The sequence below is a fragment of the Channa argus genome, chromosome 22, assembly GCF_033026475.1.
Source record: "Channa argus isolate prfri chromosome 22, Channa argus male v1.0, whole genome shotgun sequence".
Classification (NCBI taxonomy): domain Eukaryota; kingdom Metazoa; phylum Chordata; class Actinopteri; order Anabantiformes; family Channidae; genus Channa; species Channa argus.
This window is the reverse complement of record NC_090218.1, coordinates 10,380,495-10,403,023: the sequence shown is the minus strand read 5'-3', so window position 1 is coordinate 10,403,023 and position 22,529 is coordinate 10,380,495. Positions and strand designations below refer to the sequence as shown.

Here is a 22,529-nt window from a genome sequence, read left to right as displayed (position 1 = left end):
GCAGCGTTTCTGCTACTCCGACATATTTTGAAGGAACCAACCGGAGCTTCCCTGGAGGTGCTATTTAGAGCAGTGCATCACACGGTGCATAGGACCAGAGAGCAGTTGAAGCTGCTGATTTCTACACATGTTCACGTTACAGGACTACGAATCATCGCTTTGATGGCCGACTCTGCTGTGACCACCACCAAGATGCAACTTTAATACGACCCATGCGAGTACTAGAATAACAACTATAAAGTCATTGGTGCGACAGTCAAATTTCCACAAACTCCTTGGTCATGATATGTTCTTAGCAGTTTGGCCTGAAGAGAAGCTTCTCCGTAACAAATTCTAAGCTTCTTCTTCTCTATACTCACCCGTCACGGTTGCAGTCGTCAACAAAACTGAGAAGTGACAATGACTAAAATACAATAAGGTTAAACGGTAAGGTCTTTAGGCGCCACATTGCTTTTTGAGTCATTTTGATCCCAGACACCCCTCCTACTTGGCAACTACTTCAACAACTCTCCTTTGCTCTGCAGCCTTCCAGTGAAGTTCATGGGGACAGGTGTTCACGCCTCTCAATTTATTTATTTTTTAGTGCAGCCGAAAGTTGTAGTTTTGAAAATTACAATAGAGAGCTGAGGTGCAAAACCGTCCAATCATACTGTTCTGCCAACAATCTGACCGCATACGAAAACGGCTCAGAGTAAATATTCAAGAAAAGTCGGATTTTAGTTGGCGTTGGTTTCACCTTGGTTTATTCACACTACTGGAAAAAAAAAAAAATTAAATCATATGTGAGTCACTTCAACATGCATAGAAGCCCATTTCCACCAAAACAAGAAAAACAGCCATTTATGCTATGAGAAATATTTAGACAGAAAGAGAGACTGAGAGACAGACACAGACAGAGAGAGACAGAGACACAGACAGAGAGAGACAGAGACAAAGAGAGACAGAGAAAGAGAGAGATAACATTTGGACTTTGAAAATCCTGAAATGACTAAAATAAACTAAAATAAACATTTTTTTGCATCCTAGCAAACCTTTATATTTCATTGTACTGGGGGAAATGAGCTTCTGTAAGCATGTGAAGTGAATGTAGAACCCACATTTCATTAATTTCATTAGTTATCCGTTTGCTCCATTCCTCTTTCCTCTCGTCTCTTCCTTAGACCCTCCCATGCACGATACAAGAACAGTCAAAAGGAGAAGGATTCAACCGAGAGACACGAGGAGACATCTCGTTCAAATGGGAGCCAACTACTGCCAGAGAGAGTGTAAAGGTGAGGAGGAGGAGGAGGAAGAAGGAAGAAGGAAGAAGTGCTGTGATTACTGTAGCTATTACAGCAAACTGCTGTTAACCTGGTGACCTTTACAAGATGATGACAACTGCACGTGTAGAAGTGAAGAGTACGTAAGAGGATTCTATAAAACAAACAAGGTGGGTGTATGTGTGGGTGTGAGATCATGACCTAAGGCTTTATGGTTTTATTCATGCAGACACACAATTCTCACAAATAAGATGAACACACACATTCACAGTGGCCGTAACAGAGACCTGAAGCAATGATATTATCAGTAATGTAGTCAAGGACTCAGCCTAGACACACACACACACACACACACACGCGGGCGGAAACACACAAATACACAGTGATGCCAAATCAACCATACGACTTCACATTTTATCATCACTCTCTCTAAGCCTGTTTATCCTTGCTTTATTAGCTCTTCTTCTCCCCCCATCCCATCCCCGCCTCGCTCCCCCGTCTTTCCATTAACCTCCTCATCGTCCCTCGTCTCTCTCCCTCAGTCCCCTACTGTGGATTTTTACGTTGTTCGGACTTAAGTAGAAAAAGTGTCAAAAAGAGACTTGTAAGAAGAACTACATGGTAGAAAAGGGTGCTGAGAGGTGAACGACACATTTTAATAATATTTCATTAATGAAGTTGTAAAATAACTTAAAGTGACTCGCGGAGAGAAATGGATAGTTTCAATGGAGGGAAAGACTCTGATTCTGACTGAACGGCTTGGAAGGAAAGACAGGAGGAGGGATGGTGTCAAAGAGGAAAATAATAGTTACTGTAAGCGAAGAGAGGAGAGGGCAGACGGGGGGGGGGGGGGGGGGGGGGTGGCAGAAAGAAGTGTCATCGGCAAGTACGAGGGGAATGAGAGAGCGAGAGGGAGAGAAGGGAGTGACATTAATTTAAGAGGAAATGGAGATGAAAGACAAGGACGGATTGGGATGAGGCTGTGTGTGTGTGTGTGTGTGTGTGTATGTGTGTGTGTGTGTGTGTGTGTGTGTGTGTGTGTTACAGAGCAGTATATGAAGAGGCCATATGTAAAAAGCTGTATCCCTGCTTCTGCTGCCAGCCAGTACAGATACATAATGCAGCACAGCAAGAGGACAAGTTTGCACATGCACTGCTTCACAATGTGTGTGTGTGTGTGTGTGTGTGTGTGTGTGTGTTTGTGAGAGAGGGTGCATGTTTTTATCTGTGTGTGTGAATAAGTGTCTCCATGTGTGTAAGCACAGACACTGAGCCAAGGCCATGATGAATCTTCTCCTTCAGCAGCATGAGCAAGAGGACAGACAGGGACAGGGGGCGACCCACCCCTCCTTAATCTCCCTCCACTTCCTCCGTCTTTCTACCCTTTCATCTGCACTCTCCTTCTTCAGACTCCTCACCGGGTCTTGGAAAAGGAGGTGAAAAAAGTTGAGCGGAGGAAAAGTTAATGGGCGTGAGATGGAGACAAACATTTAGAAAAGAGGAGAAAATGGGGCAGAAAGGCAAAAGCGAGGGAAAAAAAGGAGAAGAAGATAATGAAAAGAAAAGAAAGTGGAAAACATAGGCAAGAAACAGAGGAGCACAAAAAAATGATGTAAGAAGAAAAAATAAGCTGGAGAGAAGAGTAGAGAAGAAAGGTGAAGGAGGAGGTAAGTGAAGAAGGAGGAGGAGCGAACACTAGGCAAGAAGGGGAGGGAAGAAAGGATTGGGGAAGAAGAAGAGGATAAAAGAAAAACGAGGAAGAAAAGAGGGAAAAAACTGAGAAGCAAGCGGGAAAATGAGATCCAAAAGATGAGGATAGGACAGAGAGGAGGGGAGGAAAAGGAGGAGATCAGAGAGCGACGGAGAGCTCAGTGCATCAGTGTTTTTACACTGCGTCCACAAACAAATGCAGCTAATTAATGTCTAGGAAACACTATTACAAGCTCCTGCCGTTTTATGTTCTACCTTGTTCCTCTCGCTGACGAATGACAGGCAGACGCGTGGAAGAGACGACACGAGCAGGCAGACAGGCAGAGGGACAGAGGGACCGAGGGACAGACGACGCCGGCCGTCCAGCACATTTTCGGGTAAAATACGCAACACAAATGAGCAAACCGAGTCACTGACGAGCTGATTCAATTGGAGTAACTTGTTAATCTTCGTCAGAGTTAATGTCGGCTGTTTTTCATGCACAGGGGGAGAAAAAAAAAACCAAAGAAAACAATCAGCTGTATTATCACGGAGCAACTAATGAAGACAGATGTCATTTACGGCTGATTTTGGATGGACAGCGACTGTTGTGCAATGGAGCAGTGATGGAAACTGTGGCTAATTACTCTGACTTAGTGTCTTGCTTTTACTTCCATTTATCACATAATTCATTTATTGCTGGAAAGATTTCCTACATCCATCAACCACCATAACTGGATTCTGCCACTGAATTTTGCCATTTCCACTCAGCTCGCCAGATTTGACAAATCACAGCTTGTCCTGAAACGAGGGGATATTACGCTACACTTCCAGTAGACGCACAAAGTCCCTTTCAGCATGTGATTATTTGGGTGCCATCATTATCATCATCAGTCGTATTCTGGTGCTCGTGGCCATTTCAGTCGCTCGCTCTCCACCTTGTTTGTGCCTTTCCTTTTATTTTTTCTGCGGCAACAAGGTGAAAACACCTAATTATTCCCTTTAAAAAAAAATGTTCCAGTGATGTAAGCTGAAAGGCAGCAGCTTCATTTACTCTCCTCTTCAATTATCTACACACCAGAGACACGTCCAACATCTGCTGCTCTCTGCAGTACAGTACAGCTCCTGTGCATCTCAAACGCTGACTCATTCACCCTGGAAATCACACCCCACCCGCCTTTTTCCCATAGTGTGGCGTGCGACTAGCTGCGTGACAAGAAAAAAAAAAAAAAAAAGTGGTAGAATTTTTAAAAAAGTGATCCATTATCAATATTGATCTAATATTCCGTTTGGTAGCGGCCGCTCACAAACACCAGTTCCCGTGAGCTGATGTTTTTCAGATGCCAAGGTTGAACTTTCGGAAAGTTTTCCACTCTAATTTCTTGTGTTGCAGTGATTTGTTTTGGAATATGGAAACAAGTCTGTTTGTACAAAAACAACAATAAAAGAAATGCTTAATAGCGGACTGAGATATTTGGCTCTCCGGAGATGGGAGATACTGCAGTGTTCCAGAAACGATCAGATTGTGTAAACTACCGTCTGATTTCCCCCCTTTGTTTGCTATATGGAGCAATTTGCCTGTTTCTCTTATTTTGTGGATCAACTCGTATCTCTGACCATCTGCGGAGCGTTGATAGATTAGTGCTGTCTGCTCCTGCCCCCCCGCCCCCCCGCCCCTCTGAGCCGAACTGAGCAGAAACCACAGAGGATGACTGTTGAGAGTTGACATTTCAAACCAGAATGAACACACACCCATTAACACTGACACCAAAGCCGAAACACACATTTAAATAAACAGGAATACACACTCATATACAGAAGTGACTTGACTAAACACACCCACACAGGGGAAAGAGACACACACAAAAACAGACCGGCACACACACACACACACGGTATGTTACATGGCTACACATAAATCTTTCAGAGAACATAATGCTCTTCTCTAACCCCTTAAAGTAACCTTAACTTAGGTTTAATGACCCTGAAACCTAAAACCAAATGTCTTCACTCTCAAACAGCTCTATAATGTTCACAACAATGGTTTGCAGCTTACATGTGTCCATAGTGAGCAGGTGAGCAGACACACACACACACACACACACACACACACACACACACACACACACACACACACACACACACAGGTGAACACCCAGCTGCCCACCCACAGAAGGACCATGTTATTACTGCCGCTGAGCCAGTTTCCTTGAAGCACAGTGACAAAGTGCTTTTAAGGGCCAGCTGACATCACACACACACACACACACACACACACAGACACACACACCAGTGTCTGACTCACTGTTTATCTTGGAATAACAATCAGCCCTGTTCACGTGTGACTGCAGAAAGGATGAGAGCTCCGACAGAAGCAGGATGCCCTGCACTTCACTTCTCATCCCGCTGTTGTTTTTAGACTCCTGAACTCGGACAGAGCCTTCGTTTGCTACGGACGGAAAGACGACGCGATGATTATCAGCAGCTCGTGCAGTGCAAAGTCCCATAAGGGCAGCGTCTAACTCAACGTTCAATGTCGTACAATGTCTGTGCCCAAAACCAAATTCACGCACATTATGGCAACTATCGGCCTGGTCAAGAAACACAAATCAGGCACGTCCTGCTGCTGACCCCAGTGCTGATACCAGTATCGGGCCTTGGGTCGAAATCTCTAGTTTGTTTGACTTTGTTCACTTTCTTTTTGTTCTTTTGAGTTGCTCCATTTTTTTTTTTAAGACACCGAACGCCGCCGTGTTCTTTTTGGCAGAAGATCGCGTGAACGCGTTCGCACAGGATTTGGGGAACCGACTAGAAGCAAAACCGTTTGGTGCTTGTATCAGTACTGAGTATTGGTGAGTAGTCAAATGTAAGTACATATACTCAGTACCATAACCATAAGAGAGGGCCAAAAGGTCACGTACTGAATGACTGGAAAGACACAAAAAACTGCATTACTATTACTACATTACTATTACTACATTACTACAGCCATAAACTGTAGTATTTATGTCTAAATAATAAGGGTTTTGTCAAACTACAGATGATTTACCCAAATGTGTTAAAACTGAGACTTCTAAACTAAGAAAATGTTTGCTTCCCCTTCACTGATACTATGAATCATAGTTCCATTTCAAAAAAGATTAAGGAAATCAAATATTGCTCATTCAATTTTATTTGGCAAAGTCCCAGTTGATCGTGCAGGTTATCTGATATCCGACCCAAGTCAGCAAGGATTCCATGTGAAGAAAGAGAAGAAGTACTTCATGTTTACAAAGGGGGACGATATAGCAAAGTGATGTTAAAGCCAAACAGTCAAGGTATGAGAATACGAGAGAAAAGAAGCTGCTAAATGTGCTAAAGATCTGACAGCTCATAGTTACAGGCTGTCAGAGCAGTGATGGAAAGATTTATCAGACTAAACACAGTGTAAAGAAAGACTGACACATGAGCCGAGCTGACCCAAAGAACAGGGAAAAACACTTTAGTGTGTTGTTCCCCATCAGAATGCCTCATCTGCAGGAAAGCAAACTGTCAAATGTGGTAATGATGGCAGGTAAAGCAAAGCACATCTTACGATTCCTCTTAAGAGCAACAAATGCATGTGAACAGATATGGAACATTTGTCTTCCCAAGAACTTTAAGTTTCGAGTTTGTTTTATTTCAAAGAAGGCTGATTAAAGTTAAAGTCAGTTGGACAGCAGGACCATAGGGTCAGTGGTTCGACTCCCTCCTGGCAACGTGTCGTTGAGCAAGACACTGAACCCAAAGTTGCTCCCGATGGGTCTGTGGGTAAGCTTCCCTGACGCCAAGGTTGTTCTGACCGTGACTTCCACAAAAACAAAAATCCAAACTTTAATTATATTAATTTAAGTACTGTACCATTTTTCTATGCATTTGGATACAAATGCTTATAAATTACCACAAAATAACTGGAAAGAAATTCTTGAGGAAGACTGAACTGCGAAGGACTACATAAACCCTGTGGCCTTGTGACTCATTGTGGTGGATAAAGGTTCATAATAGTCCCTCTGTAGTATCAAAAGGTGATCGGTGGGAGTCCGAGGTCATACCTGAGCCTTCAACGCGTTTCAGCAAAAACATCTGAGATATAAAAGCAAAAAGAAATCTCTGAGGTAAGGGAGACATAAAGGGAATAAATGAGTGAGGGATGAAGCACAACCAAAAGAGAAAGACAAGCAAAGGGAGGAGCAGGGAGGCAAAGAAAGGAATGAGGAGTTTAATTTTCTCCTCTGGGCATCATGGCTACCTGGCTCTCCGCCGTGCGTCATGGCAGATGTTGACTCACAGAGAAGAAAGACTAATTTTAGCAGCTGCATCACAGCACAGGGACAGGCTCTTAATGATTGGCTGTTTGGAAGGTCCGCAGGACTCAGGAGGACGCGTGCGTGTGTGTGTGTGTGTGTGTGTGTGTGTGTGTGTGTGTGTGTGTGTGTGTGTGTGTGTGTGTGTGTGTGTTGAGTGGGTGATTAAGAGTGAGAAAAAGAAAAGGAGAGAAAAGAATTAATGAGAGAGTGAGAGAGAGGAGAAGAGAGCTTGTGTGTGTGTGTGTGTGAGTGAGAGAGATAGTGTGTTAGTACAGTGACTCAGTGATTTCAGCAAGCGCACACACACACACAAACATGCATCACGGCAGGAGTCTGGTGCCTCGATACCAACAGAATGTAATGAATTAACCATTTATTGCCTTACTAAAGGAAACTACGCTACACCGAGTGCACATGCAGCCTGTTTGGGGTGATATACCAAATGTGTTTCCACACACACAGGAATCGAGCACCTCTGCACCTCTTGCTCTTTTGCATACACACCTGTCTGCAGTGATTACCGTGGCCCATTACATCTGAAGCTCAGCTCAATTCTCAACGAACCCATTAAATAACGTTCTTAACCGTAAAGGCTAAGTAACGGATTTGTCATTTTGGCTATTAGTTGTCAGAAAACAGCATCTCAGTTTCCCAGAGTCCAAGATAATCTTCTTTAAATGGCTTGTTTTGTCTAACCAGAGGACTGAAAGCAAACAGGTCGCAACAGGTCAAATAAATAATGCTGGGTGTTCCAACCTGGTTACATCAGTTCTTCATGCACTAGGTTCTGTGCCAAACATCCAGCTCCAATGATGCTGCTCAGCCATTTCCGGTCTATTCCTTCACTTGCAGCGCGCTCGCTGCAGGGGCCTCGGTGAAGCTTTCACAAAAGAAATTTGGGATCCAAAAGAATAAATACTTGGAGCATTACTGTTTTCCATGTTGCTTTGCATCATGCAAGTTCAACGGTAATGGAGCACGCGGATCATTGAAGGATCGTGACCACTGCTCAGTGCCTGAATCTTTTCCACCTGTCCAAAGAATCAGAGGACCTGAGAATCTTATTTGCCTGCTGCATGGATGCGTAAAACACAGCACCAAACACCTTCCTAATCAGCCTCATTTTATTTTTTTGTCTTATTTAATGACCGACATCGTGTGTATGTCTATTGTGAATAAATATCCGAGCTATAACCACCCGATTGCCTTTGGTTTTTGATTAAGCTGTGTGTTTTTAAATTGGCCCACGTCTTAAGAGTCAAATCAGCTGCCAGGAAAAAAAATGAAAAAGTTGTCACACCTGCACGTCCTGCAGCTGTAGGCTACGGTCAGACGATGCTATTTTGGGACGTTACAGAGCTAAAGGGTGGGTGGGTGTGGGGGCGGGGTGGGGGTTGGGGTTGAGATGTCGCTGTCATCTGTGCAGCCCTAAAAAAAGCATAGACATTTTGTAGCAACGTCATTTCACAAGTGAAATGGAAGCACTTGACTGAAAACTACTCCACTATTAATAGAAGTATGACAGAAGTATGACAGCATTTGTTTTCTCAAGTACTACTACTCACTACATGCTCAAAAATTTACTTCGAGTACATGGAGTATTCCACTGAGATCATTACGTATTTCAGACACTATCGATTCGATGCCATTTGTTTCTCAAAAACCAAAACTTAACAGTTATCACCTTAAACAATAAAATGTTTTAATCATTGATCAAAAGTTGATTCTTCAAGACAGGTGTTTTGGCATGTGGACAAATTCATCTTTGCACTTTTGGATCAACATGGATTCGTTGCATAAGTTAGTCCTCCTGCATCCACACAACAATGTTGCTGGTAATGAGCAGTCGTCCTTCTATCGGCGAGTAAAATTACACGATTCTTCAACCAATCAAACTCCATTTTCAGATATTTGCAGTCAACAAAATTTTGCACTTTGGGACATTTGAATTCAACAAGGCCAAATTGGGGGTATTCGGTGGGGTCAAATACAACACCATCAGGGGAGGCAGCGAGCCAGGGGCATCTCAGCACCTCTGCTCGGGTCTGCAGTCTGCACGATTCCCCCTCATTACGCACTCTGCAAGCTCTGGCCTCAAGCAGGACACACTTCTCAAAACCTAGAGGGGGTCACTCTGGGTGTGCGGAGCAGATGCCACTCAGAGCAAGAGCTTTGCTCACGTGAGGCCTCCTCAATGTTGTGAGCCATTTCTGAAGTTAATGCCAAGCTGTTCAGATGTAAGAGGTCCTCTTCTGAGCACACAGACAGAAAATCACATGGCAAGATATCAAACCCCACCAGAGGCAAGTATGGCACTGGTGGTGTCATGGTGTAGTGTGACGTTAATGTCAGATGGGCCCGCTAATACGACAAAACACTGGCCTCCTGAAGGCACCGTCCACGTGGTTGGGGTTGTCAGATCTCGCGGCTCGTGGTCACAAGAAGTCCCCCCTTTGGTGCTTTACTTTGCAGACGCCTCCATTAGTCCGAAGATACAGGGAACAGACGCACCACGCACCACACCAACTCAAATACTAAGGCTTCTTACGGCAACACGGCACTTTAAGGTAAAAAAAATACTGGAAAGCACTAATTCATGCTCCTGCTGTAGAAGAAACCAACCCCCCTTTCTCCACGTAGTTAAACCTGATTAACGGTGTTAACGACGATGCATTAGGTGGTTTATATTAGCAGTGGTAAAGTTCATTTATTTCTGATGTGTCACACACACACAAGTTTCCACCGTATCCATATAACTTTGGTCAAATTAGGAGGCATTGACGATGTTCAGGTCGGTGGGCTTATAGGAATAAACCTAACTGAACCGAGCCCCACGGAGCTGCTATTAACACCATTACACAGCCTCTACTTTGTGCCTAAACTGAGATCGCCAGCAACAGCTCCGGCTGATATAAAGCACTGGTCATAAAACATCTTATGACATTGCAGAGAATTAACTCCAGAAAAAGCCATTAGCCACACAGGACAGAAAACTAACCAGCTGTTAGTAAGTCAGGTATTACTTAACTTCTTAATCCTTCGTAATCGTGTAGCTATGATGCCACATACAAATTTAAAACCTTTTTCACTGTTGCATCAATAAATTGTCTTTAGTATATTATATTATATTGTCTATTGTGTTATAAACATACATCTTTTAGCAAATCACTTTACATCATCCAAACATGTTTTATCTTGTTTCCGTTGACTTAATGTGGGAATAAACCTGCTCGATCAGCTCTGAGACTGTAGATATGTTGCCAGGACAAGAGCAACCTGACTTTGGAAGAGCCAACAGATCGGGGGTCATTGTCTGTCCAACTTTTTAAACCCAAGAGTCAAAGATCTTCATCTGAAAATAAAACTCAAGCTCAAAATAGTTGCAGGTTCAATCTCAGTCGAGTGAGTTATCAATTTATCAACGTTTCCAGTCTAATAGAATCTAACATTTACTTACATTTGAATATTTTAACATCCACTAGAAGCTATAACGAATTTAACGGAAGTGCATTTCAAAAAAATTAAGACATGAAATTACAAAATATCAATTTTTTTTCCTGCCATAAGCCTTTTGGTTTCTGGGAGTCATTCTTTACTACGTTATCCAAAGAGCTTAACAGAACCATTTCCCAGTCACTTGAAATTGCTATATTTGACCACCACAAAATGACAGTTGGACATGTAATCGGATCTGCCAGAGCAGACGTCGCAGACTGCAGCCTGTCACACCGAAAGACGATGGTTAGGGGATGGATAGGGAGTGAGTCATACTGTTTGCTCTTACGACGTCTCTAATTCGCAACCGGGACAAACAGGACCCTCTAAAGGTGCAGAGACATACTGTATGCACATTAATGTGTGCAATATTAAACTACATCTGTCTCAAACACACAAACACACTTCAGAATCTTCTCACTGCACTTTATCATTTTTCATGTTTGTTTTCTACTGCAACTGCAATATTTTCACATTTTTCTTTATCATGGGGCCACAGGCCTCTGAAAAAGGGCTGCCTCTCTCTTTATTTATGTCTCCTTTTACTGAGCTGGACCGAAAGGAGGAGAGAGGGAGGAGAGCTCAGTGCACGAAAAGACAATTATATATATTTAACAGATGGACAGGATGAAATGGGATGAAAAGACGAGCAGAAATGAAAACATTTGGAAAGGCGTCAGACGAGCCAAATGTTTTTTTCGCCCAAATTGGAGGAGAGGTGAAAAGAGAAGAAATACAGAGCAAATGAGGAGAAGAGGAAAAGGACAGGAGAGCAGGAAGAGAAGGAAAGAAGCCCAATTTCAACTGGCCAGCATCTTTTCCTGATGTGCTTCCAGGAAAAGCCTTTTATTCTGGATCTTATAGTTCTCTGCCTTTTTTTTTTTTTTCCACAGCCTGGAAAACTAAGCTGGGTTTTCGGAGAAATATACATATACATAGATAGATGACAAATATGAGACGCTGACAAAAAGAAGAAAAAAAAACTGTCCAGGGAATCAAGACTGGATTAGCACACAGCCCAGGTGTTCTCCCAGTAAACGTCCGTGACAAGGCTCATAACACGCTATTCTCTGGCTCGACACATTGGGCGTGTAACTTATTTGCAGTTCAGAACAGCTGCCTAGGGAAACTTTGCACTTTGCATTTCAGATAACAGAAAGCATTTTGTGTTTTAATTAAGATGATGAGCAAAGTGGTTAGCATGAGGAACCATGGGAGGATTCTGTAGGGTTACTGATTAAATCCAGCAACGCAAGAATGCACAATCACACACACACACACAGCGACGCGAAGACAGATTATTTATGCACGTTACATCGAAAATTAAAAGAAATGTTGCATTTTTATGCCACAAATCGTTATATTTAAGGTGATATTTTTAGCGCATGTCTTTAGGACACAAGTTATTTATGCAATTAACAGTCACTGCAAACACGCTGCACAATGTTGATAGTTCACTGGAGAGCAAAGTATCACTTAATCTGGGTAAATGCCCTTTAAATAATCTGTAATATGACTGAAAAAACACGAAACATTAACCCGAAGCGTGGCTGGTTTTATATACACAGGATGATAGAGATGCTGCACCTCATAACGGGAGACTGGTGTCAAGTGAAGTTCATTGTATTTGTATTAACCATTAAAACATTAAAGCTACAGTAGGCGACTCCCTTCAGCTAGGTTTGAAGAGAAACGTGGAGAGCTGCTGCTGCGGAGGCCTCCTCAGATACACTTCCAATAATAACTCCCATTAACCTCTAACAGTTATTGAGTGAGAGCAGAATTTCAACAATTTCTGCTTGAATTGCAAGCTTATTTATTTTTATATTTCATAAGGCCAACTACCCTCATGCTACGTAGAGCGTGGCAGCGAATACAGAGCTAAGCAGAGTTGCTTCTTCGAGTTTCACGGCATCACTAGCTACTGAACACACACTGAAGCTTTGACATCAAATGTTAAAGGTGAAGTCCATGTAGCACAAAACGTGAAAAGGGATGTGTGTGTTGCTCCGTACATGTCCTGGTGGGTGAACAAAAGCTGATGCAGCGGCTCTCGTCCAACCAGGGAATCACACATTTGCTGGCACGAGTAGAACAACTCAAAGCGGGCAGGTGTCACTTCCTGCTCCTGCTAAAGGTGGTAGAAACTGAACTAGTGAATTAATCTAATGCGCAAATAATCAGTTAATCATTGTCATCTTTAGTTCAATTTATGCCAATGCTAACGGTTTTCATTGGGATCAGACGCAGCTTGCTCTTTGTGCGACTGCTGCCGAGCAGGCACCACGCGGGGCAAAGCTTTCAGTGCCCTCGATGCACCCTGCTTCAGCTCAGGACGCACGAGAGGGAAGCGGGCATAAAGGCAACCGTAAAGGGAACCACTGTCATTATGCGGCGACATTATCTCTCACTAAACTGATTCACTCACGTAAGCAGCCGATACCAACTTGACACTTTTCAAATAACACACAAAGGTTTTGAACGGAACGTGAAAAGGATTTCCTCTTGCTCTTTCCCTCCTCCACCCTCCGTTCTGAAATGCCACATCCGTAGCTATTAGCCCAACTTCGTGCTGCCGAGCTTAGAAAAGGCACTCAGCCTACAATTTGTGCCCCTCATTAGCGTGAGACGAGACAGTGAACAAGTCCTTTTGAGATTTCTCTGAATGGCGGCTCCTCATCACGGGCCCCGGCCTGAATGATGCGTGGAGCGACAGTGCGCCCCCTCCACGCCAAGGGCAGGCTGATTGCCAGGGCTTCACTCAAAGGTCACGCAATTAAGCTTTGTTCCTGCTTCAATGAGGCTTTGACTGACTGACTGCGCTCCTCCGTTCGAACAGATGTGATTTTTGGCCTCTTGTTCAGCCAAAACTCTGCCCTCTGTTCATGTTCACAATCATGCGTGCAAAGAAAGGAGTCAGAGGCGGAAGACTCCTTAAACGAAGGCACAAATGATCATCCATGAAGCTTGTTCACACATTTAAATGCAATTATTCAGGACTGCAGAAGCCGAGAGGCTAAGTGGGTTTGATTTGGAGCCAGAAGCTGCTTGAACTGGACTCTAGTCTGGAGACGCTCCTCAAATATCCGTGGGCAACGTATTTAATCTCCCAACTTCATCACTGGAGCCACCCAGTGTCCATATGTCAAAGAGTGGAGCAGCACTGGACAGCTTAATGCATAATGGAGCAGTATGGAAATTAGGCAAAACAACTTTTAGGCACACAACTTTATAGACTGTCTAAAAGCTTCCGTTGGTTTCATGAAGCCTCTGGACTGTTCCACTCTGCCGCTGCCAGGTGTGAATGTGTGTAAAATCATGAATATGAAGCAGTGCATTTCGAGCAGAGTCGAGAGAGGACAGAGGAGGCTCCGCAAACCTCCCTTCAATAAATAAAAGGTTAAAAAAGTGGGTCAGTGACAAGAGAGAGCGAAGGAGACTTAAGAGGCAGGATGGGTATGCCAATAACCCCACCCACCACCCCCCAAATATCATCCTTCGTATGGCGAGCTCAGGCTGACGATGTGGTAAAATGGGAAGAAAATGCTTGAGGGAGATGTGACCTACTTTTGGAGACCACCAAAACAAATACACAATTAATGCTGCTCTGCATATCAACTCGATCGAGTGGAGTCAGAATTCACTAATGGGGAATAACAACGCTGGTTCGACAGACGCTGCAGCCGCCTCTTCTGAAGCTCGGCTTTTAGAAATGCGTATCAAGACCCGAGATGGAGGATCATACACCTAAATATCTCAGACGGCCTCTGTAATGAGGGCGGAAGAGTCTACAAATCCCGTTGTTACCAAGTATTGGTGCTAAAGAAAATAATCTGAATTAGCTTTTGATTTGTGATTGAACAGAATATTGAACACATTCGTTAAAAAAAAGATGGTAAATAACTGGGTTGTAGTGACATTGCAAAAAGCTTAACAAATCAAAACAAGTCTATTTGCATTGGAGAAAGGTATCATTTCAAATATTCAGTTAAATAAATGTTTGTTTTAAAGTGGGCGACGATTCATGTTAAGTAAACAACCACTCGTCCAAAGATTTTTAAAAGAAGGGAATCCACCATCAGATACTCTGCGACGTTCAGAGTGTTCCAGGAGCTATTCGGTTTCTATTGACAGCCCTTCACAAAGCGCTGCAGATGACACAGATTGAGAAATGAAAGCTAAATACCTTTTAGATACCAGAATGCCTTTTCATAACGGCCATAAAATGTGCATGAAAGTATTGTGCAGGATGTATGAAAATCTTCCTTTTTTCAAGTTTCACCGCTGAATTCCAGCAAAGCACATCTGGCCTACAGAGAAGATGTCACTCCTCTTTGAGGAGCTGACATTAATAAGTGTTAATAATTAATTAATTAATTAATAAGAGTTTTTGTTGTCACTTATCGGTGGGAGTGAGAAGGCAGGCGACATAACGAAACGTCATAAGAAATACAATTACATCTGTGCAACTTCAGCCCTAATGTGAATGCAGAACTCACTACAATGGGCGTAAATATAAAGTCGTGTTATGTGCAACATCATAATCCAATGGCAATTTTTTTCACAAATCCCTTGTTTGTTTTTCTCTGGTAATCAGTGAAAACATTTATCTTGCAGCGGTTTTCATAGATATATTCATAGTGACGCTTGGATGCTGTTAAAGTAAGACGACCTAATCATTTCCGTTAGTGGAGCATGTGTTGGCTTTTTACACAGCAGATTAAAAAGGACAAAATAAAAATCTCTGGCCACAGCAGAAAGGTTTGGTTTTACTTAAACCATATTTAACATTACATCCAACAAGAGTTTCAATATTTCTGGCTCCCTTCTGTGTCCATGAAGCCAAGGTGGTGATGCTGTTTAAATAAGAGGTTTAGAGAAAAAAAAAACTCAAGTCAATTTGCTGATTGTTCTTTGGACAATTCAGTATTGATTCTTCAAAATGTGGAGTTGGATCTTTGCTTGATCTGTGTCACACGGATACAGTAGTGACTTGGTTTCATTCGGTTCAGTCAAGACAACAAACATTTTGAAAATCCTCCCATCAACCGCTCTTTTGCTTTTCAGGCTCTGTTTTTCTTTTTGTTGTTAAGGGCCCAGATAAACTTGCTGTTTAGCAGTGTTTACATGCAGACGACAGCGGCATCATCTGCGTCATCGTTCACACACTAACACGTTTGTGCACGTCTGGAGGATTTAAAAAAAGGTTCGCCTCAAGGGGACAGCGTCTGGCGTAATCATCCCCGACTGACAACAGCATTCCCAACTTCTGCTTTTCCACAACATTAACAAAAACCACAGCAACGATCGAAGAGGCTAATTTGGAGATCCCACACACACAGAAAATAAAATCCTCTCCAATCTCTCCAAAGTTTTCACCATTATTGTTGTGGTTTGGAGCTGCTGCCAAGATGCCCTCCAACAATACACGGGACTGCATCTTGTGTACGAGAGCGTTGGTTTCTGACGATGTGCACAACTGACGCGAGGGCGGCGTTTTGCGTAGGGATACGTGTAGTTCATGGGCAACTAGTCTTTGAGTTCCTTATAAAAGCTCTCTTAGAGTAATGTGTTCGTATTATTTGGACTTTGTGGTAAAGTAGTCGTCATACTCCAACTTTAGTCCAACATCCAGCATCCAACACTTCATCACGCATGACGGGATCTGGAAATATGGGCAACTTTAAACACACAAACACACACAATGTCTGTTTCCAGTGAGTCATCAAAAACCTACAATACATGCAAAAGCCAAACAAATGCTCGTGGGTACTCAAAGAATCACATCCCTTCACAGACTAAATGCACACCCCCTCATTGTTTATATGTTCCCAAGAAGTCGCTGCAAATTAGGACTCAATGACAAATATCAGAGCTTAGAGACAAAGACAAAAACATTTTGCTTTAGGCCATAAGAGTCACGTCTAACACAAGCTGCAGGGTCCATAAAAATACTGTGACAGGCTCTTAACCTTCATCGGTCATCTATACCCATTTAATCATCATCCTTCCTTCCATGCACATCTGTCCTTCACCCATTTTTTATCAATGCGTCGCTCATTCTCAATTTTTTTATTTACCGCTCTCTCTATCGCCCATCAGACTCCTTCCTCACCTTTTCATTCATCCCTCCCTCCAGGCATTTATTTCTCTCTCACCCTCTCCATCCACCTGTGCTATCTTTTTGACCTGCCATACTTTCTCAGCCCGTTCTCATTTCCGTCACCCTCTTAGCTTTTTTCAGGTGTTTCTCTCTTTGTTTGAACACCTGGCAGGTGAGCAATACTGACAGTTTAATACAACTGCTGCAGGCTCTGTTGGCCCGTGTGTGTGTGTGTGTGTGTGTGTGTGTGTGTGTGTGTGTGTGTGTGTGTGTGTGTGTGTGTGTGTGTGTCCGTGTGTACGGGCATTTGCACTCATCTCTCGGCTGGTATGCGTCGAAAAGCAAAGCTCTCCGCCATCCGTCCAGTCTGCTCTTCCATTCGCTGTCCTTGGCACACGACGTGAGAATGTGAGAAAGAAACTGAAACATCAACTCCACACATTCCTGTAGCTGTTTGCATCTGGTTGCCATGGAGTTTCACAGCTGTTTCTGCCAGATCTTAATGAGCTGCAACAGCTGGTAGCTTGCTAGGACACACACACACGCACACACACACACAAACGTATACATAGAGCATCCACGCTTGTATTACTTAACCATTTGTACATATGGTCCAGAGGGACCAACAGTTTTACACAAAATTCAAAGTTGTTATGTCTTGCACGGATGCTGGCACTTTGTGAGTATAAATAAAAGAGTGCATCACTACTTGGATAGTGTTCCCTTTTACCATCTGCACATCTGGATGAATATACAGCTGCTATGGAACAATGACTCTCATCTAAACATGCAACTTGTAAAAAAAAACAAAAAAAAACAAACCCTGGTTCATAGACCTTGTCAATAGCCCAAGGAAATTTTCCACTGTCCTAATTTGATTGTTTTATTACTTTAACAACTGCAAGCAATAAGTGAGGAAACCATCGGGGGCTTTTCGAGCTGGCTTTATGCGCTTTCCATCATTTGGCTGCTTCTGCACTCAGAACACTCTCCAACGACATTAACACGTGGCTTACTTTCTGGAAAAACCAACAGCACTTTCTGCAGACCACTTCTGATTACTGATATCTGCTGGCACAATGCACAGTGTAACCCATCGTGGATGCTTTTCATCCGTCGCTGCCATTTTGTCAAATTAGTGGCCTTTTTTTTTTTTTTTTATTATTTCTTTCCTTTCTTTGCTTTGTATTTCTTTGCTACGAACTGCACCAATTTCTAGTAAGCAAAATATGCCAATTACAAACAAGGGCACAGAAAATCTCCAGAGGATGCAAATGTTAAGTGCAGCAACACAAACCGACATGGAAACACAATGGGAGAAGGGTTCTGACAAGCCAAGACAAAACGTGGAGCTTGTGCCAAAACGTGGGGCTTCTTATGTTAGATGGACAGTATGAAAACTGTGCTTTGCAAATTATACCAGAGACCACGTGACGTTATAAAAACGTTTATCAAATTCATTTATTCATTTATCAAATTTCTAGAAAACACAGTAATTTACCATCCTGTGAAATATTATTAAGCCAAAAATGCCCGATTTAAATTTTATAAAAAATTGTGATGCTTGTTGCAATGTTTTTTGTTTTTGAGGTTTTAATTTGCAAGGTTGCACATAATTCAAGAGCGACTGGTTGAATGAACCCTTGACCAACTCGCACGTCCAGTGGTTGGATTTACTTTTGCAGACCCCGCTGAAGGAAACGGTGCAGCAGGTGACACAGATTCTGAATACATCCACAGTTTGCATGCACTTTCACACATACTGTTAATAGATGCGCAAGTAAACAATGTTGCTATACAGAGAGTTTCACATCTGCTAAGCCAGCATCTTTTTGACAAACCCGATCAATACCACTTCCTTCCTCCCATGTTGCACTGGGAGTGGCTCCTAATACCACTCATATGAGAAACTCTTCTACGCTTCAGAGTGTCAAGTAAAGCAAATGTTTTTGAGTAGGTTAACATTTGTAACACTTTAACATCTGATTTGAACTTTGTCTCCTGATCCATCGTGATCCATCTTCTTCCACAACGGGCACATTTCCAGGAACGAAACGGTCCTTGAACTACTAACGCGTTTGATGTGATTCATTTCAGCAAACAAAGGAATAAAATGTTTGGTCTATAAGATAAAAGGTCACTGAGAGGACCCATGATACCAAAAGTTTAGATAAAATGTCCCTTAAGAAGGAACATGAAATGAATGAGTATTGCATCCACTTCCCAGTTGTCAATTCTTATAAACTGCTGCACTAAGTGCGAGTCACAGTTCTTAGATAATTTACCAAGCTGCCAAATTGTGAATTGAATAATGTTAAAATTAATGATGAATCATGAACGATAATTGTCACACTTTTGTATTTGAATGAAAATTCTTTGTACATTTTACATCAGGTCTAGTATTCAGTGATTCAAAGAGGCTCTGAATATCCCAAAAACAGGTGATGCAGCCGATTCATCATTATCCAGTGTGTTAAGGCAAATATCAACACACAACTTTAATACTTGCTACAAATTTTGCCATCTTTACACACATATATACGCGATGGCAGGGCCGATGTCAGATTAACAAAAACCTGTGGCACTAAAAGTGTGGCAAATGAAAAAAGGACTTTGCAAATGCAAGCTTGGAAGAAACTCCCACATTGCAAAGTGCGTATTCGTGTTTCTGCGTCGAGATAGCGTGTGTGTGAGTGTGTGTGTGTGTGTGTGTCCTCTGCCTGTGTTGCTGTGTTTTGACAACTGTCATACAATCCCCTGAGGGAGAGCAGGGGGATTTCTCGGAAGAAGGAGAGCTTTACTTTTGTCAGAAGAGCTGCTTAAGACACCATGCTTACTCTGACTGGTGACTCCTGGTTCTATGCAGGGTGCACGTATGCACTTTTTCAGCTTCTAACCCTGATCATTAACGAGAAAAACCCAATCTGATCTTTGTGTGTGTGTGTACTGTGCCATGATGACTTCCCTTTTAGTCTAGACAGGTCTAAAAATCCTCAATCTTTGCAGTCATCTATAAAGACGATAGATATAGATATATATATATATATATATATAAATATATAAATAGGAAAGCATTTGACTGTGTGTCCTCCTTCCGCTTAAGTAAAGCCCTCTAAACCACTTCTAAGACAAGTCAAAACTGCAGTCAAAGACTTGCAAAGGCCCAAATGGAGAAGGCTCTTTTTTAGAAAAGAGCTACGTTGTCATTACAAGCTTAAAGTGTTTACCAGTCGCCACACCTCCCTCAGCCAACAGTGAGTGTTGTTCCACGAACTTGTCCACATGCTGAGCGCCGCTCTTTATAGTTCCTGAGGATTTTTCACCACCTAAAGTATCAGCCTTCTTTGACATCGCTCAGATTATTTGACGAAGGCTTTATAAAAGCACTTCAAGTGACGTCTGGCTGCCACCAACAAAGAACATTAATGTACAATTCTCAAATGCTTGCAAGAATGAAAGATACAAAACACCAGATTCTAACTGAAAATTCTCCTAAAACTACAAAACACGGTCTTTTATGGAAACCAGTGCCCTAATAAACATTGCAGATAAATAGGTGAATGTGGGTGAAGTCAAAAAAATTTTTTTTTTTTGACAAAGCACTGATAAGCATCATCTTCTAACCTTTTCAACCACCGTGGACTATTCTTGCTGATGAACTAGTTCAACACAAATGCCACATGTAAATGTGACATTTGGCAGTTGCTTCCCTGATCTATATTAGTCTAATTCATCTACTGCTTAGACACTACCAAAGGCCTCTTCATCCCGTCGACTAGTCATGTCAACAAGGCAAAACGGTCTTCATCATTCTTCATCATTTCTGCCGCAGTGACATGTACAACAAGAGATCCTCAAACCTATTTACCGTTGCACTTGTCTCTTTTTCTGCGCAACACAATTAATTTGTTTTAATTACTGTGAAAGATTATCCAAGTTTAAATATTTGTGTGTTGCAACGGCAGGGAAGAATTTAAGATTTTTTCTTCTTGTGGAAGGTAAATTAAAGTCAGTTGTATGTAACAAGTATGTTTTTTGTGTGTGTGTGTGCGTTGGTCCCACAGTCTTATAGTCTCCTCTATCCTTTTCGGTCTTATTCCCTCATTGGGTGTGTCTCGTTGTCGACTTCCCTTTTTTAAATACACCGCTGTTTTATGGGCGTTATCACAGTTTCGACTCTTTATCTTGTATCGTTTTTGCTTGTACCTCATCTGTAAGGCACTGTGAATTGCATTATCTGTACGAAAGGTGCTATTTAATTAGAAGTCAACAGGATGACAATCATGTGCGACTCTGCGAGGTCCTTTCTTAAAAGCAAATCTGGGTCTTCACAATAAAAGTCTAGATTAGGAGAAGTCTCGTTGATGATCACCAGGGTGGAAAGGTTAAAAAATAATAATTTGGACTTCAGCGGTCGATTGTCTGGCAGATCATGTACAAATGGAGAACACAGTGATCCTCCCCAGGATCAGTCGACCGACTAACCTGCAGCGGCCGATATCAATGTTCATGAGTCCATCATCATGAGGGCGTTGGAAGAACAGAGGCGTGGCAGAGCTGCAAAGAGAAAGCCACTATTTTCTACAAAGAACATTTCTGACCATCTACAGTTTGTTCGATGCCGTGTGAATAAGCCAGAAGGCTGTTGTCAGAATGTTCTCTGCACGGATAAGGCTCAAGTACTCTGGAACTTTCGTCCTTGAATGAAAAGTGTTTTAATTGGCAATGGCCAAACACTAAAGTCAAGCCTAAGAACCTTATTCCTTCTGTGAAGCATGGTAAAAGTGTCAAGGTATCCAAAGGTGAATTGAAGATCAACAGGAAGTGGATCATGCAGCAACATAGGGACCCTGGTAGAATGACTTGTTTGTACAAAGAATAGTTAAGGTGGATGAGATGTTGTGGATGGGCCAGGTCCAAAGTCCTTCTGTGGAAGGACTTGTGGGAGGCAATTGTTGCAAGGATGCTGAAGAACAGCCCCCACGCCGTTCTGTAAGGTGGAAGGTGGGCAACAGCCCAGATGAAGGGCTGAAAAACCGCAGATCTTCATTGGAGTTACTACGGCAGAAAAAGGGAGTCCCAGCAGTAACTGAAGGCTGGATCATTTTCCAAGTGTAATTTAGTGTTTTATCTTGTTTTTTTGAAACAAGCCGAGGGTTCACAAAAACTCAAGCACTGCCACACAGAGCTGTACACACTGACGCTAACAGAAGTCGTTTCAAGAATGAAAGGAGAGCCGCTCAAATCCTGCCAACCCTCACACCTCCACACACCTGCTCAATCAGAAAGCAGCAGATATAAATCAGTTCATTGCACTGTTCCAAGTGTGGATCAGACACAGTTTGATGGTCCAACAAGCAGTTAATGTGAATTTTTACTTCCCGAACAAAGCTGCAGTTCTGAACGACTAGTGCTCCAATCTGTTATTGTACGAGACGCATCATTTCCCAAATTTTAGCAACACGCAGCAAAAGCACAGCAGATAAATTCTCTTGTTTTGGATAAAGAATAACCGACGATAAATTCAAACATGTTTTACAGGTTGCAGAGGTTTGCGCGTATGAATGAGATGTCATTCCTTTCAGGTGCCGATATGTATGAAACAGCACATCAGTGATTACACAACATTTGACACGTGTAATGTGCAAGTATCAATCT

General features: G+C 42.5%; 1 protein-coding gene across 2 annotated transcripts in view; it reads right to left on the bottom strand.

Annotated features, from left to right (window-relative positions):
- The window catches only part of jade2 (jade family PHD finger 2), a 175,653-nt gene that overhangs the window by 123,784 nt on the left and 29,340 nt on the right, over positions 1 to 22,529 (bottom strand). The window lies entirely within an intron of this gene.